The 22,021-nt window shown below is 38.9% G+C and overlaps 1 protein-coding gene across 4 annotated transcripts in view; it reads left to right on the top strand.

Moving 5' to 3' along the window:
- PACSIN3 (protein kinase C and casein kinase substrate in neurons 3) overlaps positions 1 to 22,021 on the top strand; it is a 41,506-nt gene that overhangs the window by 5,345 nt on the left and 14,140 nt on the right. The gene's annotated exons all lie outside the window — the stretch shown is intronic.

Genomic DNA, 22,021 nt, shown 5'->3' with positions numbered 1-22,021 from the left:
TTAGTTTCTGGTTGTGATTGTAGCTTGGTCGTGTTGTGTCTGTGGAATCCCAATCAGTTGGCTTGATTGTGCAATTAAAACCCTTTTTATTTTTCCTCTCTTTTCTTTTATGCTTCTTAGCCTTTGGAATCAGTTGACAGAATACACAAAGGCTTAGTCTTAGAAACTTGTGTTGGGTTTTATAAAATCATTCACATTAATTTCATCTTGGAATGCAAGATTTTGTTGAAGTTAGAGATGGACAGAGTGAGAACTTGGACTGTTTCTGTTGTATTGTAGACTTGTATAATCGGGAGATCTGAAAGGCTCCTAAAGATGGACACCTACTACAGATCTTTTAGAGACTAAAATCTGTGAGATCTAGGGTGCTTCTATGTGAGCTCTTGTAATCTTGAGCAATTACTGCCATGTATCTAATACTCCAATATTGATCTAGATGTCAGAGAACTGCTTGCTCCTGTAGTACTCCAAAGCACCTGCCTAAGCATTAAGATCTACAATATGGTGGTTTGGTTTGCCCACCATTAGTTAGTGGCATGGCCCTAACTCTCATGTATTAGGATATAACATTGTCCAGAGTCCCGCCTTTCAGAACAATCCACATAGAAGTAGATTTACAATGTAGATATTCAGTAATTATGTCTTTGAAGAATTGTAAACAGGGTCTCTAATCTAAGCCACTTGCCATGTACATTTTTTAGACAAAGCTGAGGAAAAAATACTGTAACAATTTGCTTTAAAGCATTAGGACACCTTTTCTACCAATCATTACAATGTATTGAAATGAGAAAAATCCCATGCCATATTTCTACAAACCATGATGCCAAGAATCCATGTTTAATATTTGGAATGTCAGTAGGTTGCCCTCCTGGGGCAACGTCAGAATTTAGAGTGGATTCAGGAAATAATTGAAAGGTATTGTATGCTAATTCCTATTGCTTTCTTGACTACAAGCATAAACATATCTCTAGTCTTTGATACATTGTAACTTCAGCATAGTCATAACTCACTTATTAAAAGTTCGGGTTTTTAAAATTCTGGTGCATGAGAGTTAATACCAAAGGGAATTTGATCCTGCCCTCATCTAATTCTGATGTGTCTTTTAAGCGAAAGCTTCTATTTTATACACTTTTGTATTTCCTAAATATACTTAATATACTGTTATTAATGTAAACAGTAATAGCTCATAGACTCTGTTTTCTCGTAGTCAGCTATTTAAAATTTATATCCATCACAGAAAAGATAGCCTGTCTTTTCACGATGGGTCTTTTTATAGGGGAGAGTGAAACATTACTCTGTCGTGCTTTAGTTAATTAGGTTATATGTCAAATGAGTAAAAGTGAAGCACAAGTTCAAACTTAAACAGGCTATTTGTGGGCCATACAGGACAGAATGTCTTGGGCAGAAGTTGCAACTTTGCCTACAAGATTTTCCAGAGGTTTCAGTAATTTTCACCATTGATGGCTAAAACCATCCTGTAGCTCTATGCAGCGGTTCTCAACCTGTGGGTCCCCACGTGTTTTGGCCTACAACTCCCAGAAATCCCAGCCAGTTTACCAGCTGTTAGGGTTTCTGGGAGTTGAAGGCTAAAACATCTGGGGACCTACAGGTTGAGAACCACTGCGGAACAGCAAGATTCATATATGGTGTCTTATCCAAGAGAACACAATTGCAACATAACAGCATGTACTAATGTGTTTTGTTATGTTTTTGTTAACCTGCTTGTAACCTTTAACTATGAAAGATATTAGTCTCCCTTTGAAGATACAGTTATAATAGCTTTGTGAGACTTCACACTTCACATAAAAAAGGCCAACGTTCTGATTCTTGTTTTCCAAACTTGGGCTAGCAATATCATAGAGGTTTGATTAGCAATTATATTTGTGTTGATTAGCAAATAAAGTTCTGGAAAGCCAGAGGTTTTAGAAGAAAGCAAACTGCATCTTCCAAACTCCCTCAGCCATCTTGACCAGTTGGGGGACAGTGTTTTTAAAGGGTACCTTTTGGATGTTTAATTACCCCAAAGGCACCAGATTCTGTCTGATCTTGGAAAGTAGTATTTGAATGGGATGCTGCCAATAAATACCAGGTGCTATAGGCTATATTTCAGATAAAAGAACTGGCAAAGCCACTTTTGAGTATTCTTTGCCTTAAAACTCCCTATAAAATTCATGTGGTTGCCATAAATTGACACACACTTTCCCCAAACATTGGAATAAATGCTCTTCAGAATGTAGAAGTTGGCCTTCCCATCTCTAGCCTTTTATACTGACATATTACTTGGCATTTGCTATTTCTGGTGGGAAGAAGGGAGAGGTGAGAATGCTGGCTGCCTGCCCCGGTATCTAGTCATTTGTGCTAAGACTTGCCTTGCTTGATCCACAGTCTTTGAGCCCAATGCTGACCACAAAATGCTTTCTGCACAATTGTTTCTAGCCAATTATGGGCCCAGTACTAACCCATAATATTGAGCTGCCATGTCAGCAAATGAGCAGAGACATAATTTAGCTTGTTTGTGTCAGAACTATACAGGAAAATGCCTAAGGAATGCATGCTTTAAACAGAAAGCATTGCCTTGATTTTTTGTTTTGTTTTTATGTTTTACAGTGTTGTAGTATTGACATTTCCTTCTCTAGCTTACCACAATGGTGCAAATCAGCTTTTCTGATAGGTTGACATGTTGTAACTTCATTACAAGTTAAGGCAAGATCTGTGTTCTGCTGCATCTGAAATAGCTGTGCCAGGAACAATCTTGTCAAAATCTCTTGCACAAGTCATGAAAGTGAGAATTTAAAAATGGCTAGAAATTTGTATGGTGCTCTACTCTAAAAAATAATCTAGCAGACTATAGCCTGCAGGTTGATAGGAACTCTTACATATTCATCCTTCTATAAGTTGCCCTATCAAGCTCTTTTACATACACTGTCTCAGTGATCTTTAGAAATATCTCTTTCCCTTATATCTCCCTCAATTTATTTGGTATAAAAGTATGGATTGGGTACTGGTGTAAAACTCAGAAGCCTAAAACAATATTTGGGATACAGTTTGCCTATACAATATTTAGTTTGATACATTCCAGTCTTGATATTTGTGTATTTCCAAATGAAAATTGTGATAATTCTGATTCAATATGTTTAGCAACTATCTTAGGTGACACATGTAAGAGTGAGCAGAAATGTATATGTGTAATTGCCAAAATTGCTCAAATGCTAGTATAAACTGTTAGATTGTTCTACTTAAATATTTTATTGGTTGTCATACTCTTTAAACGTAATTGCCCTGCTGATTTGTGTGAATAAACTGCCACTTTGCTAATGGGCACAATTCAAAGTGCTGGCTTTGGCCTATAAAGCCCTATATGGCCCTGGACCAATTTACCTGTCAGGACACATCTCCCTCTATGATCCATCATGGAGACTAAGATCGTCCGGGGAGGCTCTGCTCTCTGTTCCGCCACCATCACAGGAGCGATTGGCGGGGACGAGAGAGAGGACCTTCTCAGTGATTGCCCTTCGGCTATGTAACTTCCTCCCTGGTGAGAGTAGATCAGCCCCCTCCTTCCTATCCTTGAGAAAGATGGTCACCAAAGATGGGACCAAGCCTTTGGGACAGTGCAATAAGGCAAAATTAGGAAACCCACTCTGCTGATTTGAAATTGCTTAAATAATTGATTTTAAAAGTGGAGGTGACTGGTTGTAGTGTTTATGTATACTTATAGTTTATTTTGTTTATGTTATGTTCCGGCATTAAATGTTTGCTGGAACATATAAGACTACTTTTTAACCCAGGAAAATCTTCTCAAAAGTCAGAGGTCATCATATACACCAGGTGTCATCTTATAGGACAGGTGCTGAAACTTCCGAGCCAGACTGGAGGATCTGCAGTCACTACACATGGTAGGGGGAAGCTAAAAAATGGCCACAGCCGCATCCCCACCGTGTGCAGCGACTGTATGAAAGCAGCAAGGTCAGTGCTCTACAAGTATGGTAGAAGAAAATCCACTCACCAGGATTCATGGAAAAAAGGGACTTAACACGGTCCCAATGATGAGGTGAGGGAGAACCTTTCCAGGAAGGTGTAAGTGAAGGGTGGAGCAAGCTGCAGGTGTTCGGGATGCCCGGGTTATGGAAAAAAGAGATAGAGCGGTGCTGTGCCTCTTTCACCTGTCTGGCCCACCCGTGTATCTCATTATTGTATTTCCTTCTCTGCCTCTCAGATCTCGCTCCTGAGGACTGCAGTGAAGCAGTGCAGGTGCGCATGTGTGAGATCTGAGAGGCAGAGAAGGAGGTATGATAATAGGAAAATTACCATATTGAAATCAAATCTGATGTTTTTTAAATTTTTATTTGGTGTGCATTGGAAGAGGGGTAGCCTTATATGGTGACTATATCCCAAACTTTATATTTTAAATAGAAAAGTTGGGGGTCATCTTATACACCCAGTTGTCTTATACGCTGGAAAATATGGTATGTTGTGCTCCGCCCCGAGTCCCTTTGGGGTGAGAAGGGCAGAATATACATGTTTTAAATAAATAAAGAATAAATAATCTGGTTGCTAGAAAAATAATTCAAAGTTGGTCAGAACACAGTCCACCAAGCTATAACTGAATGCATAGTATGTAGCCAACTTTCTGGCTCGTAAAAGAATTGCTTTAAATTTGGTTTTTATCCAGCTCAGCATTCTGAAATATTTAACTACCAAAAGGATTTTGCTTGAAGAGAGCAACAGCTCAAAACCAAAGCAATGTATTTTGTGTGAGTGTTTTATTCTGTTTATTCCTTGCTTTCTTGTAGGATTGTTTTGTTATATCTCTCTGCTTGGGAATTTGGGATGTAACACAACAATGCAACCCCAAATCTATGGAGATTGGAAAATGAGTTCTTCGTAAATTCCCTGATAAAGAATACTGTTTTTAGAACAAAGTAGTATGCTGTAGCATATTTCCAAAGAAAGGCATACATTTCTTTTTGCATTTTGAAATTATTATCCCGATATTTTTATAGAGTAGGTTTTCTGTTGTTAAGGGTCCCACAGATACTGCTTTTTCCAGCCGGAGGTCTTTGGCATTTGCCTGTGCCTTGCTATGGCAATGGCTGCAACTGCTATTCTAGGAAGTCACAGGGTGTGCTAGAGGACTTTACACAGAGCTTGCTCTCTCTACATCTACTCTCTTCTGCCAACATCTAAATGAAGCTGGTTGCACTCATGAACAGACTTAATGATCCAAAACTAGAGCCTTCTTGAGGAGCAGTGCCTCCATTTATATTATGGCTGGCTGACAGAAGGTTAGAGAAATGGTGACTGAAATAGAAAACCTGGGATTAAAATTGTGAATTGGACAGCCCACAGAGAAGTGCTATGCTTCTGGAATGAGATCATGAGTCTTCGTTTATAACTGGAATGTGTTGGGTGAGGTGGAATGGGGAGTGGGACCAATGTGCTGGCAATGCAAAGTGTCTGAAATTTCTTCTCAAAGTGTGGGTGGATGACTTAGGGTCACTGGGGGTGCAGTAACCCTCCTTTTGGGGTTTGGCTCAGTTGTGGCCACTGTGGAAACTGACAGCATTGCATGAGCCATACAGCTAGTTCTTCATATTCATGGTTCTCTTTTATGGATTCAACAAACCATGTCTTGAAAATATCCAGGGGAAAAATTACAAAAAGGATATCTTGATTTTACTGCTCTCTGAACACTATAGTGATATACAGGCATACCTTGGTGTAGCCACTCTCCATTACGCAGACCCACAGATTCTCTTTAGCACTTGATTGCCATTTGATAAATGGAATTCCATTTTACTACAGTATTGTATACATGAGATGTAAACATCCATGGATTTTGGTAGCATCCTAGACCAAACTCCAGCAAACACTGGGGCCCACTGTATGCTGACAGGGGAGACAAAGGACCTATAGAGTATGCTTGTCAAGAGTGGTAATTACATTATTTGAACCAAGACTGTCAACTAGAATGGTTTTGGTTCAGCTTTTCTGCTGTCGATGAATACTGGTGATGCCTTTCCTCTTGAGCCTATGAACTGCACACTTCTTAGTGTCACACTTCTTCAACCATGTGCATCATATGTATGTGCTTGATCAATATGGTGATTGTTTTAAAGTAAACAAACCGCGTTCTCCAGTTATAGGACATGTGACTACATTGCCAAGGAGAGAATATGCTATGGTTTATTTCCTGTGCCAAAATCCTGTCTTTTTTTAAAGTCAGTGTAAATATTTATCAAAGAAACACTTTAAGAGAAAGTTTTACATTACACAGTTGTGCCTGATTGATGAGTATTATGTGGGAGTATTTTTTTTTCTTAAAGGGGAATTAAGTCCAGCAGTGGAGCAGTTTTAGGATCACAGCCTGATTTTTAAAATGAAAATTGTTCTTCGTGTCCATTGTCTTAAGAAAGTCATTGTTGGGCAGAAATAACATAGCTGCCTCTATGCATCCTGGGTTCCTGAGCAATAGTGAGGTCTCCAAAGCTTTGTTTGTATGTGGCATGGTATACAATTTTGGTAAAAAGTTAGATTGTTTCTATCAGCTGTTGCTCTGTGCGCAAACAACAGGTTTCTGTAAATGTAAGAAAGAATGAATCTAGCTTGGCTTTCTTTCTGATATGACCTCTTTTGTGAACACTTAAACACATTAAAGCAGTGTTTCTCAACCTGGGGGTCGGGACCCCTGGGGAGGTAATGAGGGGGTGTCAGAGGGGTTGCAAAGACCACCAGAAAACACAGTGTTTTCTGTTAGTCATGGGGGCTTTGTGTGGGAAGTTTGGCCCAATTCTCTCATTGATGGGGTTCAGAATTCTATTTGATTACAGTTGAACTGTAAATCCCAGCAACTACAACTCCCAAATGTCAAGATCTTTCCCCAAACTCCACCAGTGTTCACATTTGGGCATATCGAGTATTTGTGCCAAGTTTGGTCCTGATCCACCATTGTTTGAGTCCACAGTGCTCTCTGGATGTAGGTGAACTATAGCCCCCAAACTCAAAGCCAATGCCCACCAGACCCTTCCAGTATTTTCTGCTGGTCATGGGAGTTCTGTGTGCCAAGTTTGGTTCAATTCCATCATTGGTGGAGTTCAGAATGCTCTTTGATTGTAGGTTAACTATAAATCACACAACTACAACTCTCAAAGGACAAAATCTATCCCCCCAACTCCACCAGTATTCAAATTTGAGTATATCGGTATTTGTGCCAAATTTGGTCCATTGAATGATAATACATCCTTTATCAGATATTTATATTATGATTCATTACAGTTCTAAAGTAGCAATGAAAAATAATGTTATAGTTGGGGGTCAGCACAACATGAGGAACTATATTAAGGGGTTGTGGCATTAGGAAGGTTGAGAACCACTGCATTAGAGGATGTTCAGAAACAAAGCTTGACTAGCAAGTGATAAAATCTATGTAAAATTTGCTACCTGTCATATAAACCAGGCTAGAAGGTAGTGGAGAACTTTATTGGGCTTTTAGATGCAAAGCCCCTCTTGAGCAAAATGTTGAGCACACTGTCTCACAAAGCGTAAACAGGTTTGTCTTGTAGCAATCCTTCTACCTCAAGGTAGGCAAATTATAAAGAAGCTGTAATAGGTTTCAGGACATAGTTTAAACAGAAGTAAAAAAAAATTATAGTACTATCTAAATTCCTTCAAGGCACCAGATCCTGTACGATCTTGGAAACTAAACAGTTATGGTGACTATTTGGACAGGAGTCCACAAAGCTATAATTGAATGCAGATGCAATAGGCTACATGTCAGAGGAAGGAATGGGCAAAATCACCTCTGAGTATTCCTTACCTAAGAGAATCCTATCAAATTAATGGTGTCACAATAAATTAACAGGTGTCTTGAAGGTTCACACATACACACAAAGCTATTACCAGGACATTCTGATCAGTCAACAGCAAGATTTCAGATACAGGTGTCTGTTGTACCAAACTGAAAGGAGGTAGTAAGAGGGGCAGTGGGCCTTGGGGCCTAGTCGGGATTGTGCATTGAGGAACTGACATGTATCTTCAGTGCCATGCACAATAAATGTTTGTTACACTCAAATGGTCTAATTGTGTCCTTTTCAGATAATGGCTTCAAGTTAAATATGCAGGATTTTCAGAACATTCCTAAATCTTTTAGTTATTTGTTGGATGTTACTTCTATTGCAAGAGTAGATAATACAACTTGTTTTATATTGAGAAGCACTGATAAACCATTTATATCTGGGCTGCTATAGAAACATCATCATAGTTGCTCATAGGTGGTCCCTCTCTGAATCTTTCCCATCTGTTCTTTCCCAACATGCTTGTTCCAGACCCTGAGCTTCTAAATTGTTCAGAGCAGGCTGGTGTCCATCTGGTGACCCCTAGAATTGCTGCGTCTGGATGGCTCTGAACTTTGCCTTTCATGTTGGTTTGGTTTTTTTCTTCTTCAAGGAAGCAAACTAATACACTTGCTACAATGACCGGCATGGAAACTATGACTCTCTTCCCATCATCAAAGTGGAGGAACTGATCACAATGAGTAACAGAAATAAGACGTTGTTCTTCCCTTTCTCTCTGCCTTGTTGTGTAATAGGGAAATACTCCTACAGATTCAGGAATCCACAGAGAAATCTGCCTCTTTGTCTTCAAAAGCAAATCATAAAAAGTCCATTAGTTAGTTCTTTAATATATATATATATATATATATATATATATATATATATTACATAGGAGTTTGAAGATGTTTTGCAATCATTTGATTTATTCCACTAAGTAGTATAACACAAAAAGTTTGATGTACAAAGTTGTTAATACTTTTCTGAATACAGTATAACCCCCCCCCCCCTTCCATCTTCGGGTTCAATATCCACGGTTTCAGTTAGTCCAAAAATATCCCTCCCACCAAACATGCTTTTAGGCCTCTGTAGGTCCTCCAGTGCGGTTCTATGGTATGCTTCCAGTCTAAGTATAGTCAAAATAAACAGTGTATTTTAATGCTGAGATAAATGTTTTTAATGTTTATATATGCATATAATGAATTCATGTCCTGGCATTGAATGTTTGTGGTTTGTATGTTGTGCTCCACCCCGAGTCCCCTTTGGGTGAGAAGAGCAGAATATAAATGTTTTAAATAAATAATAAAATACTATCATAGTCATAGGGAGGAGGTAGCAAGCTTGATTTTTGCTGCCCTGGAGACTAGGATGCGGAACAATGGCTTCAAGCTAAAGGAAAGGAGATTCCACCTGAACATTAGGAAGAACTTCCTGACTGTGAGAGCTGTTCAGCAGTGGAACTCTCTGCCCTGGAATGTGGTAGAGGCTCCTTCTTTGGAGGCTTTTAACCAGAGGCTGGATGGCCATCTGTCGAGCGTGCTTTGAATGCGATTTTCCTATATCTTGGCAGAGGGTTGGACTGGAGGTCCCACAATGTCTCTTCGAACTCTATGATTCTATGAAAATACAGGGTTTGCTTATTATCTACTGTTTCAAGTACCTACAGGGGTCTTTGAATGTATCCCCAATGGATACAGAAGCCATACTGTATACCAAGATAAAGTACTGAGGTTAAAAATGTATCAACAGTACTCTTCTGTATTAATCATAATAATAAATGAAGCACTGTAAAGGGAATTAGTGAAAATTGTGCCAACATGGCAGGGTTGCTGGAAAATGTGGATGGGTTGCCTGACTGATGCAAAATCTGAGTCCTGAGCAATTTGAAAGGGACAGAGAAACTCATAGACATGATCTTCACATTGAATTAGATTCTGAACAGGATTTATTTACTGACATGTGTCCTTTTTTTCTTTCTTTCAATGCTCCAACAATTAAAAATGAAACACTAAAATTACTTTTCATTTTTATGTGCTGAAATAAAATATTCATTTAGCTTCATGGGTTGGTTTTTGGGGGGTGGGTGGTTTTTGTTTTTGTTAATGCACATTTTTTCTGCTCTACTTGGCTCAGCTTGTTCCTTGGCTGGGGGACAGTGCTCAGTTTGTGGCATAATTGTTCACAAAAGTATTTCCAAGGATAGAGAAAACCCAGGAAAGAAACAGGCATTCTACACTTTTGAGAGGGACACGAGAATACATCTTTCCTTGGAGATATAATTGTCTGGTTCAGCACTTGGGGGAGAAAAGAGGCCAAAGAATGTATGATCAATTTCTATCACTGATCAAGTACAGAAAGCCTTGGAGGTTTCAGAAATCAGAAAAATGTAGATTTAATATTAGGAAAAATCTCTAGTACTGGCATATGGTGCCAAATAATAAGAGAACAGTTCACAATTGAATAGATGGTTTGGGGATTAAATAACTCTTGTCACAACACAGAAATAGGAGGGAGGCAAATCAACTAAACTTTTCCAGTTTTAAGGGACCTTGAACAAAGTCTCATTTAGAGGCCAGTTTTGTGTTCAGTAGAGATTAGAAATGTACACAGCAGAAATCACAAAGGAAATCATATAGTCACACTGTGGAGGTGAGTCATTATAGACCATAATATTAAAGATAATGGTGCCTTTAACTTTGATATGTAAAGTTTCAGCTGATTTGGATGGCAACTAAGAAGTATTGTGATTATATATGCTCTAAATTGTGGAAAATTGTGCTATTTTGGGACTTGTAGTTTAAAGGTTTGTACTGTCACTTGTTATGGTATACTATGTTTTTGGGCAATTCTAAATGATTTTTTTTTTCATGTCAGGAGTGACTTGAGAAACTGCAAGTCACTTCTGGTGTGAGAGAAGTGGCTGTCTGCAAGGACGTTGCCCAGTGGACACGTGGGTGTTTTGATATTTTACCATCCTTGTGGGAGGCTTTTTTCATGTCCCTTCATAGGGAGCTGGAGCTGACAAAGGAAGCTAATCTGCACTCTCTCTGAATTCGAACCTCTGACCTGTCAGTCTTCAGTCCTGCTGGCAAAAAGATTTAACCCTTTGCACCACTGGGGGTTCCTTCTAAATGATGATACTTGTGTTTCTTCCTCTAGCATGGATACATTTGTCCATGGTTTTAAATGTCATGGCTCTCAATAAAGAAGGGAGAAGTCAGAGAGAGATCAGATATCACAATAAATGTAAAATACCTTGTAGGCCACACAGTCCAACTTCCTGTCACTGCAGGGAAGTCCACCACTACCCATGACAGAGGCTGGATGACTACTTGCTTTCTAAGAAGGTATCCAATGCTCCATTATCAAACAGTATGGACAACCAGGAAGTACCGTATTACCTAAACTTTAGTCAAAATACCCTGCTCACTGTTTGAACTGGTTGGCTCTGGCTCTACCTTTTAGAGCAGCAGAAAATGAAGTTGCTCCATCATTTACGTAACAGTGATACGAATACTTAAACATGGATGTCATATTTCCTGTATAGTGATTCAGCTCGCTATTAACTCTACGTAACAGTATCACCAAAAAGGCCAGTATCATTTTATAAGCATGCCAACGAGAATATTTCAGGGGATTTTTGGAATCAAACTATAAACCAACCATAACATTATATACCAAGCTAGCAACTATTTGCATTCTCCTCCAAGCTAGTTAGGAGAGAAAGTTAGTCTTTCATTACTTGTTCTTTCCTAAATGTTCATAAACTGACTGCTTAATAATCAGTTATTCTCCTATATTCTTTATCAATGTCTTAGATGATGGAGTGGGGCTAATCTGTATCAAGTTTGTAGATGATACAAAACTTGGAGGGGTTGCTAGCATATTAAGAAGTTATGAACAGAATTCAAAAGAACCTTGATAAACTAGAACTCTGGACAGAAATTAATAAACTGAAATTCAATAGAGACAAATCCAAATTACTACATTTAGATTACAGAAACCAAATGCACAAGTATAGACATTGCTCAGCAATACTACAATGTGAAAGGGCCCTTGGGATTACTATTGTTCATAAGTTGAACATGAATTAGCACTATGGTGTTGCAGTAAAGGAGGTGGGTGCTATTTTACCCCGCATTAATAGAAGCACACAATAGTTTCCAAGTTGAGGGAAGTAATAGTCCCAGTATATTCTGCATTGGTTAGGCCTAAACTGGAGTATTACATTCAGTTCTGTATGCCTCATTTTAAAAAAGATATGGAAAAGTAGAAGCAGGTTCATAGAAGAGCAACAAGGATAATAAGAGGCATGAAGAACGAAACTTAGGAGGAAAGGTTGAAGGAGTTGGACTTGTTCAGTTCATCAAAGAGAAGATTAAGGAGTGAGACGAATACACTCTTGAAATACCTCAAGGATTATCATGGAGAGGAGGCCTGATTTGTTTCTTCCCCCAGAGTATTGGGTCAGGTCTAATAATCTGAAGTTACAGGAGAGTAGATTTCATCTGAAAATTAGAAGGAACTTCTTGACAGTAAGAGTTTAGCAGTTGAACCAATTGCATAGAGCAGAATTTCTCAAACTGTGCTCCTCCAGATGTTTTGGACTTCAACTCCCAATATTCCTAACAGCTGGTAAGATGGGTGGGATTTCTGGGAGCTGAAGTCCAAAACACCTGGAGGAGCACAGTTTAAGAAACACTGACTTAGAGGGTGGTGGGTTCTCCTTCTCTGGATACCTTCATAAGGATTCTTTAACTGGAGATCTTGTATTGGTCAGGGGTGGACTTGATGGCTCCCAAATCACTTTCTAATTGTATGGTTCTATCTGTAGAACTTTTCCAATAGTAATGTCAAGGGGATCGATTAGTAATTGTTTCTTCAGAATTTCCTGTTGAAGTTTCCATGTTAAACAGAATCCTTGAGTTGGAATGGGCTTTAAGGGCTGTTTTGTCCAGATCCTTACCAGAGGCCATGTTGAAAAATGCCCATCCAAACTTTGTTTTAAAATGTCCAAAGGAGAGCTCACCCGCTCCCACCTCTATACAGCCTATTCCACAATCAAGCAGTTCTTTCAGTAAATAAATTTCTCCTAATGTTTTGATCTACTCTCCTTTCTTATATGAATCTACTGGATCATCAGAAATGATTTTAGCCAGCTGCCTTGTTTCTTTTTTAGATACCTCCCATTTTTCTTTCTCAGTGGAACCATTGCAGTTGTGCCTTCAGTATTTTGTTTCTGGGTCATCCATATCTACCTTAAACTCATATCTCCACACATGTTTCTGTTCAAGGGATCTTATAAAAGAAGCAGCAGAATTTGACTTCAGGGTGACTGAAGTCTTCATTAATCCGATATATTTCATCCTTTAAAGGTGAGCCATCTGATATTAGAAGATATCAAGCAAGACTTCTCCTGACTTGGCAGTCTGGAACAATGTACTACAGTACATAAATACACATAGATGCACATAAATTATTATATGTTTTTCCATAAAAAAACTGTTCATGTGCTCAGCTGACCTTCCTCACTCCAAATATAATAATAGTAATAGTAGTAGTAGTAATAATAATAATAATAATAATAATAATAATACTTTATTTATACCCCGTCACCACCTCTTATAGGGATCCAGGGAGGCTTACAAAATAGCACAAAAGATGCTATACATAAAATACATAATACATAAAATAAAATATATCAACATGAAAACAATAATACATTACATAAACCAGGTATATAAATTGGATAAAACAACCTCTATTAAAATGCAATCAGTTAAAAGATATAGGACCCTCTTGGTGCAATGGGTCAAACCCTTGTGCTGGCAGGACTGAAGACCGACAGGTCAGAGGTTCGAATCCGGAAAGAGTGCGGATTAGCTCCCTCTGTTAGCTCCAGCTCCCCATTCGGGGACATGAGACAAGCCTCCCACAAGGATGGTAAAACATCAAAACATCTGGGCATTCCCTAGACAATGTCCTTGCAGGCAGCCAATTCTCTCACACCAGAAGTGACTTACAATTTCTCAAGTCGCTCCTGACATGAAAAAAAGTTAAAAGATCCATGCAATCAATATAACAGCCCAGCTGGATGCACAGAATGTAGATATAAAGTGCTAAGTGGCAATCAATTCTGGTTACTTTCTAAACATTATAAAATATATGGATATCCTGATAAATATGTAAGGTTGCCTATCTTCCTGTCTGATCTATTCCTTTTTAGTAAGGCATATCTTTGGGTCATTACATTTGGTAGTCAGTGAGAGCCTCTATCTACACTGACAATTTAATGCAGTTTCAGTATTGAAAATAGCAGTTTCATTGTGCAGATGATTACATAGGAAATCCTGGAACCATTTTGAAACCTGTATGGTAATTACATAATGCACAGAACACTGATATGCATCAAGGGCTTTCTTTTTTTAATGCACTTTTGTGGGAGTTTGTTGTCCCGCTGCTGAAGTTTGAAGCTAGCTTAGATGTGCATTAACTGGTCAGTGTAGATGATGCCATGGAATTCTGTGAATCTAAAGATCCTCCATAAATTTCTAGCTAACAGTTGTGATGAAAATGAATGGATAATATTTCAATGAACTGTTGTAAAGAAAAGTGGTTCTGTTACTTGACTGTCCAAATCACAGTATCTTATAATGAAGGAATATGTATACTTAATATTTGGAAATGAAACCTCAGTCTAAAGATTTAACTTGGAAAGCAGGAGCTTGGCTGGGAATATAAACTGTGGCCCAGAAATTGATGTAAACCAGGGCCAGTACATAGGCTCATGGGTGAGCTATTTTGAGTAGACACACCCTCTCAGCCTTAGGCATCCAATTTCATTCAGTATCCAGCTCTTTGGGGCATTTAAAAATAGAGTTCTCTGGATCCTGTTATGTATCTAGGTTTACTATTGTCTGCCTTACCTTTGCACCAAGGTTTCTGCTGAGGAAATGTCATCCAGTGTGTCACCTATGGGGCTGCAGCATTTGGCTAGAGCCTTTCTAAAACTGGATTAGGCAGTTCAGAGAGGCATTGGTTTCTAGGGAGAGGCCGGGAAAAGGTTGAATCCTGGCTACCTTCTCAACCAGGTGACTCCTCCAAGGGAGTTTCCCCCTGCAGAAAAAAAACTATTGCAAACATTTGCATAGGACATTCTTACTGCTGTTCAGCGTAGCAACAAAGACTGCTTTGTGGAATGCTAGATGATGAAGCTCCTCTTTGAAATCACACTGCAGTAAATACACTGGGAAGGAAGTGAATTTTGGGCACTGAAAAAGTGTGAGTACTATTTTGGTCTCTGCATTAAACTCAGTGATAATAGCAGCGATGCGGGTCTTTTCTCCAGACTTTTTAAAAATTGTAATTGAAGTGGACACACTAGAAATTTGAATAATTGCAATGTTAGGTTCTTCGTTGTCCAAAGCCATACTACCCCCTTAATGCAGAACAAGTTTAATCCCCAGTAATTTACATTGACATCTTTGCTAATATGTTAAGCAGATCCCCTTTTAACTCAAATAGTCAGGAAAGATAAAGGACTGTTGCCCCTAGGTAATGTGTCACGGCAAAAAATAAATTAAAAAAAAGGCTTCTTGTGTCTGAATTCATTATTCAAAGTACCATTATACATACGGTATAATTGAATGTTGGTGTCACTAATGTTTATATTATTGAGTATTGGTGTTGAGCTTTTGTGAGGAATTTTTTGTCTTGAGACATGAAAGGGAAAGCAAATGATAACTAGTTGGAGATCCTGTTCGGTTCCTAACCCAAACTATTCCAAACTAAACTGCCTTATATTCTGTTTTGTTTAAAAGGTAGAATATAGATGGTGATGATTATGCCCATTGTTGGGATTCAACCCCACACTGCCCAAGTCTCAAGTCCTCAATGAGGAACATTTTGGTTAGTTCCGTATAGACTAAGGGTTTCCCTTCTCCCATGTCTCCTGTATGATAGTTGGGAATGTATCTATTTCTTTTCCCAGTTTCAGCACTTATTCTGATTGCTTATGTAAAATTGAAACTTTTCTACTGCAAGCTTTTTTTGAATCTGACTTCTGCCTTCTTACACTTTGGTATGGAGAGTATGTGCTGTGTGCTTTGAGATCTCTCTCTGCTTGTGTGATTGAGTTTTCGCCTCTCTTGAAACCTTAGCAGAGATGGGTGTTAGAGTAGCTCAGACCCAGTTCTTGATTATTAAGATATGCAGTTATTTCTTATTATTGCAAATAAACCTTTTTTTTAAAAGATTGGACTCTACATGTTTGCCTCTTAAGCTCCGAATTCTTTACGGCCACATCACTTCACACTTTGCTAGCTGTGAGCTGTTACTCAACTTTTGTATCCTGTTTGTTTTTGGATGCTCTGCTGTATATTTAGGGTAGTTTTCCCTAACAACCACAACCACTTCATCTTAGTTTGGAAAATACACTGGTCTTTAAAAGAGAATGCAGATAATCATCTAATTAGACTATGACCTGAAGTCCTGAAAAGCAAATCTTTTACTTGTTTCTGCACTATATAGTTAGATGTAACATTGGCTGATAACAGTTTCTATCCATAATAATAGTTCTCTCATTTGTTGTTCCTGAAGGGCTATATATACATCTTCCCTGGACGGAGTCTCCCCAGAGAAGGCTTATCTGTTGCTTTGTCTGTGTTCCTGCCTACTTTGAAGGAGTCCACTACCTCATTGGCAGAATGGATTTGCTTCTTTAATACACCCAGAAAGTGCCTGGGCATTTCAGTGGAAACATTGCAGGGTGGTGCCCTGGGTGAGGCTGTTTTTCATTAAAGCTACAGAGGTGGATAATTACTGGACAGGCTTCCTAGAATATGTAGGAACACAAGAACAGTTCACAGATCTTCAAACCTGTTCAGAATAACTTTTTCTGTCTTCACATTTATGTAGCATATTTTGTGTTTGTCTCAAACTAAATCGAGAAGTTCAGTCTGCACAAACATTACAAGAGCACATTTATCTGCTGGTGCTTCATGAAACAACTCCCATAATTTCGTAGCATTTAGACATGGCAGTTACAGTGGTGTCAAAGTGCATTAATTCTACAGTTTAGATGCATCCATAGTTGAGCTGAAAGTTTGACTGTGCTTCTACGGAGCTTCTTGCTATATTATGCAGTTTCATGCTTTTGGACCTGAAAAAAGTTTGGGTAACAAGAAGCCTTAATGGATGCAAAGTGGCTGTGTAAATCTGGCATGGGAAGCCTTGGAGAGGCATAATTACTGTATTTTGAGAATTATAGAATCTTAGGACCATCTAGTCCAACCCCCTGCCATACAGAAAATGCACAATCAAAATACCACTGCCAGATGGCCATCCAGCCTCTGCTTAAAAGTCTCCAAAGATGCAGCTTCCACCACACTCCGAGGCAGAGAGTTCCACTGTTGAGCAGGTTTTACGATCAGGAAGTTCTTCCTAATGTTCAAGTGGAACCTCCTGTTCTGTAGTTTGAACCCATTGCTCTAAATCAGGGGTCCTCAAACTTTTTAAACAGAGGGCCAGGTCACAGTCCCTCAAACTGTTGGAGGGCCGGATTATAATTTGAAAAAAAAAACATCAATAAATTCCTATGCACACTGCACAAATCTTATTTTACTTTAAAACAATACAGTAATTAAAATGAAGAACAATTTTAACAAATATAAACATTAGTATTTCAGTGGGAAGTGTGGGCCTGCTTTTGGCTGATGAGATAGGATTGTTGTTGTTGTTGTTGTGTGCTTTCAAGTTGTTTCAGACTTAGGTTGACCCTGAGCAAGGGCCGGATAAATGACCTTAGAGGACCATATCTGGCCCCCGGGCCGTAGTTTGAGGACCCCTGCTCTAAGTCCTAGTCTCCAGGGCTTTAGAAAATAAGCTTGCTCCCTCTTCCTTATGGCATCATTTCACATATTTATACATGGCTATCATTTCTCATCTCAACCTTCCCTTCTACAGGCTAAATATACACAGCTTTTTAAGGCTCTCCCCATAGAGCATGGTCTCCAGACCTTTGACCATTTTAGTCACCCTCCTCTGGAAATGTTCCCGCTTGTCAATATCTCTTTTAAATGGTAGTGCCCAGAATTGGACACAGTATTCCAGGTGAGGTCTGACCAAAGCAGAATAGAAGGACACCATTACTTCCCTTGATCTAGAGAGCAAGGGTTCTCAAACTTTTTCAGCCACAGAGCCCTTTTTGAAGCAAAAGTTTCTCATGGAGCTTTAATAAATGTTTATATATTATATATCATATTATATTATAGATAATGTATATATATCAGGCATGGCCAAACTTTTTGACAATTGCATTTTAAAATTTGACAGATGGGCCAGGCCAGTGGCAGATGGATGGAGAGGATTTGGGCAAACTATTTGAAAAAAATGAACAAATTCCTACACACACTGTGCACATCTCGTTTATAGTGCAAAAAAAAAAGGGGGGGTGGGGAGAGAGAAAGAACAATACAATATTTAAAATGAAGAACAATTTTAACCAACATAAGCTTTAACAGTATTTCAGTGGAAGGCCCCAGGGGGCATTCAGTTCAACCCCTTTCTGCCATTCAAGAAAAACACAATCAAGGCACCCCCAATAGATGGCCACCCAGCCTTTGTAATAATAATAATAATAATAATAATAATAATAGGAGCAACCCCAGGGGCCATTCAATCCAACCCTTTCTGCTATGCAGGAGAAGCACATTCAAAGCACATTCAACAGATGGCCACCCAACCTTTGTAATAATAATAATAATAATAATAATAATAATAATAATAATAGCAGAAACCACAGGGGCCGTCCAGTCCAATCCCCTTCTGCCATGAAGGAAAAGCAAGAAAGAGAAATAGGGTTTTGGAAGCAAGCAAGGCAACGGGGAGAGAATCTGGGTGGCCAGGAAGGTGGGAGGGGTAGCTTTTGGGGGATGAGGGAGACACAGGAGAGGGAGGAGCAGGAAAGAAGAGGGAAAGTTTGGAGGGGAGGGGGGAACCATGGAGTCCTTCAGAATGCTTTGCCGAGCCCCAAGGGCTCCACAGAGCACGCTTTGCGAACTGCTGATCTAGAATCTAGACACTATACTCCTTTTAATGCAGTCCAGAATCCCATTGACTTGTTTCACATGTAGTGTTCTTGAGCCAGGCCTCACCCATCCTGAATCTGTCCATTTAATTTTTCTGCCTAAGTGTTGTATCTTACATTTCTCCTTGTTGGCATTCATTTTATTACTTTGGGCCCAGCTCACTAATCTGTTAAGGTCGTTTTGAATTCTAATTCTATCTTCTGGAGTTTTAGCTATTCCTCCTAATTTGGTGTCATCAGCAAACTTGATAAGCCTGCCCTCTAAACCTTCATCTAAGTCATTACTAAAGATGTTGAACAGTACTGGGCCCAGGACCAAACCCTGTGACACTCCACTAGTCACTTCTCTTCAGGGTGAAGTGGAACCATTAGTGAACAACCTTTGGGTTCAGTCACTGAACCAATTGCAATTCTTTCTAGCAGTAGTACTGTGTAGCCCACATTTTATTAGTTTGTTTGCAAGAAGGTCATGGGGGGCTTTGTCAGAGCCCTTACTCAAATCAAGATATGCTACTTCCACAGCAGTCCCTGTATCTACCAAGCTTGTAACTTTATCAGAAAAAGAGATAAGATTAGTTTGGGATGACTGTTTTTGAGAAATCTATGTTGATTTTTAGTGATCACAGCATTTTTTTCTACATGATTACAGACTGCCTCCTTAATGATCTGCTCCAGAATCTCTCCTAGTATTTATGTCAGGCTGACTGAATGGTAATTGTTGGGTCTTCTTCTTTTTCCCTTCTTGAAGATAGGGACCGCATTTGTTCTCCGCCAGTCTGCTGGGACTTCTCCTGTTCTCCAAGAATTCTCAAAGATTATTGCCAGTGGTTGTGGAATGACTTCTGTTAGTTCCTTCAGTACTCTTGGATGTAGTTCATCACATCTTAAAGAATTGAATTCATTTAGAGTAGCCATTGTCAGTTATTTCTTGACTACTTCTTTACCTATTTTGGGCTGCATTTCCTCTATAGCCCCATCTGCCCCATGTTGCTCAGGTTGAATACTGATTTTCTTTTGGGAGAGCCTGAATTCATTTTGTGCCTTAGCCTTTCAAACCTTTGCCTTACATTTGTTGTATGTGTTTCTCTTTGGTGATTTCCCCCCTTTTCCATTTGTTGAACATATCTCTTTTAAATCTTAGCTCAGCTGAAGGTTTTTTGGACATCTGTTCTGGTTTCTTTACACTTCTCCTATTTTTTCTCCCTGCTGGCACTGTTTGCAATTGTATCTTCAGTATCTCACTTTTAAGAGACCGCCATCCATTGTTATCTTCCTTTTAGTATTTCTGTCCATGGGATCATGCTCAGTATTTCCTTAAATTTTCTGACGTCTAGAATGCATGTCTGACTTCCCTTAGTTTCCGCTTTCCTTGTATCACAAATTCCAAATTCCATGGTCACTCCCAACTAAGGATCCTACCGCTTCCACTCTATTGACCAGGTCCTCAGTGTTGGCTAGGATCAGATCCAGGAGATCTGATCCCATTGTTGTGTCTTCCACCTTCTGGTCAATAAAATTGTCTGCAAGACAAGCGAGGAGTTTGTTGAACTTTGGCAGAATTTGTTTTCCAACAAATATCAGAATAGCTGAAATCTTCTATTATGACTACATCTCTTCTTTCTGCATATTTGGTCATCTGTTTAAGGAAGGCTTCATCCAGTTCTTCAGTCTGGTTTGGAGGTCTGTAATAGGCCCCCACAACTACATTTTAAAGAGATGAACATTCTTAGAACAACAAACGATTTCCATTTCCATAATTTGAAATGTTTACGGTTAACAAAAAGGATTTCTACATGAACTAAGAGTGACGAATTCCAGATTTTGTCTGTCAGAAGAACATTACGTTTTCATGATTTGTCTGTGAGTTACCTTTTTTTAGTTTACAAGAAATAAGTTTTGCCAATCGTTGATACGTGTAGATTATATAAGTATTTCCCCTTTTCAGAATTCCCATGTGTTATTGTGCACCATTTGTGTATAATTTTTTGTTTTCTCATGTGGGACAGTCAGTCAGGTTTTTGAATCAGAAGGTTGGCGATTGTCCCCCCCCTCCCCAATTTGGAAGGATAGATAAATCTACGCATCACCAGTCATATAACTAGGCTTGGACCATCTGTATCTATCATATTTTGTCCTAGTTTTGGAGGTGTACTACATCTTAAATCATATTTATAGCCTTTCTATTTGTAGAAGAAATGTATGATAGATAATTGCTGAGCATATTTTTCCTTCCTGTGTGACAAGCATGTGATGGGTTTTTCAACATTATAGTCACGTTTGGTGCTTGAGCACTTATATAATAAAGACGACTGTTTTGAAGCATCTTACTATTCCAAAGAGCGTAGGCCTAAATCCAATTGCCAGTTCCAACTAGAATAGGCCCATTGAATCAGTCACTGAATGGTAACTCAGTCTTTATGCAAATTCCTTCAGTGGGTCCGTTCTAATGCGGACTTGCAATTCAATTTAGATGATAGATTTTCTTCATTCCGATCTGGCAATTTCTTTTTTGTTTGTTTGTTTGTTTGTTTGTTGTTGTTTGTACGAGTATTTAAAAATTCAAAATAATGATAAAGTGCTTCTAATAGTTGTGGGACTTGAAATCTATGAAATCTTGATCGTGTTCCAAACAAACAGTTGTTTTCCTCACTTAAGTCCCTCTCCAAATTACCCTTCATTCCACTGATATTTTTTCTTTTCTGTAGAAGAACACAGTCCTTCTGTAAGGATGCAAGACTGGGGTAAAGTCTTGATATTGAGATTTCCAGAATCATAAGAACCCCACTGACTTTGGTGACTTCTGGATAGTGTTCCCTTCCATATAGACTCAAGAGGTGTCAGGTGAAAACTATTTGTATTTCCCTTTGTAAATAATTTTTCTGAATAATTATAACTTAATTCTGGTTATTGTGACCTGTCTATTTTAATTTAATCTTAGTAATTGGCACGTATTTATGTTTAGCTGTCCTGAAAATATTTTGTATTCAAGTTTTGAAGATATATATCTGCACAAATCACCCTTGCACTGTGGCAGCAGAATACCCAGAGGAGGAAGTAATGAGGATTTATAGGGGCAGGTGGGAAATCTGGGTCTGCTGCCAGGGCT

Source organism: Anolis sagrei, chromosome 1 (assembly GCF_037176765.1).
Source record: "Anolis sagrei isolate rAnoSag1 chromosome 1, rAnoSag1.mat, whole genome shotgun sequence".
Taxonomy (NCBI): domain Eukaryota; kingdom Metazoa; phylum Chordata; class Lepidosauria; order Squamata; family Dactyloidae; genus Anolis; species Anolis sagrei.
This window is presented reverse-complemented; position numbering and strand designations above follow the sequence as displayed.